Source organism: Elephantulus edwardii, unplaced genomic scaffold (assembly GCF_000299155.1).
Source record: "Elephantulus edwardii isolate Elephantulus edwardi_28Jun2011 unplaced genomic scaffold, EleEdw1.0 scaffold00020, whole genome shotgun sequence".
NCBI classification, from domain to species: Eukaryota; Metazoa; Chordata; class Mammalia; order Macroscelidea; family Macroscelididae; genus Elephantulus; species Elephantulus edwardii.
In genome coordinates, this window is record NW_006399770.1 from 8,478,130 (window position 1) to 8,480,352 (window position 2,223).

Below are 2,223 nucleotides of genomic sequence, written 5' to 3' on the forward strand. Positions count from 1 at the left end.
CTACTGTTATTGGAGTGAGATGGTACCTCATTGTGGTTTTGATTTGCATCCCTTGTATTGCCAGTGATTTGGAGCATTTCTTCATGTGTCTGTTTGCCATTCAAATATCTTCCTCTGTGAAAATTCTTTCCATGTCTTTTGCCCATTTTGTAATTGGGTTATCTGTCTTTTTCTTATGGAGGCTCAGGATTATTCTGTAAACTTTTGTTATAAGACTCTTGTCTGAGATGGTATCATCAAATATTTGTTCTCAGTCTTTAGGTTTTTCCATTCACACAATGGAATACAATGGAGCACTATTCACAAAATGGAGCAGTGATTTTGTAAATAATTTCCTAATGTGGGAGGGACTGGACAACATTATGCTCAGAGAACTAACTCAGTCCCACAAAGATAAATATTGTATGAAACCATTATTGCAGAATAAGGATCCAAGATGAGTGGGAGAAGTTAGAAGCGGAGGAATGAGGATGTGCAAGGTCAGGGGGGATTAATTATGGGGTTGTACAGTTTGTTGGGTGGGAGGATGAGGGAACTTGAAACAATTTGTTCATGAAAACAATGTATTCAAATTTTGTAAATAAACTGGTAGATAATTTAAAAAATACCTGAAAGAATATTGATCTTTTGAATATTTGAAAGAATTTGGGAAAAAAAATTTTGTTCTTGAAAACAATCTATTTGAATTTTGTAAATAATCTATTAGAAAATTAAAAAGAAATATAAAACACAGGATTTACAAGCATTTCTTCCCCAGACATTAAAAATGATTAATAGTAATAGAAACAATATTAGGATTTTTTTTTTAGTACTGTTGTTCTAAATGAGTTATCTAAAATTTCAGCTTCAGGATGAATTCCATGTGAGTTTCTTTGTGATCATGAACATCTTCTTTAGGAAGGTGTCTTTTAAACCCTCTGAAATGGATAGTCATCCAACCATAAAATATATTCACATCAAAATGAATAAGCTTCACTTTCTGAAATAGAAAGTTCTCAAAAATGTATAAAGTTAAAGAGTGCTTTGTATTTTGCCTTAGCAAGAAATGTAGAGGTAAAATTTTATTAACTTTTCAGTTACAATCTGGTTTGGGGCCAGACAGCTTCAGAAATTTCTTTACGTACTTCTTTCACATTTTAACTTTACTAGGCCAATTGTGCCCCACGCCAAGATATATATTCTAAAATCATGGTTTTATTAACTTATATTACTTGGATAACTAATGAAGACAAGCATCTTTTCATGAATTGACTGGTCATGAATATCTTCTTTTGTACTATGTCTATTCATGCATTTGCCAATTTATTATGATTTGTAGAGATTATTTTTTATTCTTGATGTGGATTCACTGTCAGATATGTGTATTGCAAATATATTTTCTCACTCTGCTTTGCTTGTTCATTCTCATAATGGTACTTTTGATAATGTTGTTGCTGTGTAACCTACTCAGAGATGATCCTCTGGTGGTTTTCACGGACAGTTAATTACTCAAGAGGAGATTGCATCTACCATGAACTGCTAAGAGAATGAAAAGGTGCACCTGGAGAGGGTGAAACCAGGCTGCTCCTTGGAGACAAAGATTCTGAATCTTCATCTGACATACTTTGGACATGTTGCAGAGAGGGACCAGTCCTTAGAGAGGGACATCATGCTTGGGAGGGAGGAGGGACAGCACAGGAGAGGAAGACCCTCTATGAGGTGGATTCAGTAACTGGGGTAATGTGGGTGGATGTGTCAGAGATGGTGAGATTGGCACAGGACAGAGCAGAGTTTAAGGATGTTGTACATAGGGTCGCTATGAGTTGCAAACGACTCGATGGCACATAACAACAATATGTGTATGTGTGTTTGTCTTGACAGATATGTATTGGCATATATATATGTATAGACATATATATGTATTGACATATATATGTATTAACATATCTATGTATTGACATATATCTATGCATTGACATGTAGCTATATATTAACATATATCTATATATTGTTGGCATATATATATGTATTGATGTATTGAGATATAGCTAGATAGATAGAGATAGAGATAGAGATAGAGACAGAGACAGAGATAGAGATAGACGATATAGATAGAAAGAGAGAGAGACAGAGAGAGAGACAGGCATAGGTATAGGTATAGGTATAGGTAGATATAGATACAGTATAGATATAGGTATAGGTATAGATATAGATGATAGAGATAGAGATAGAGATGGAGATAGA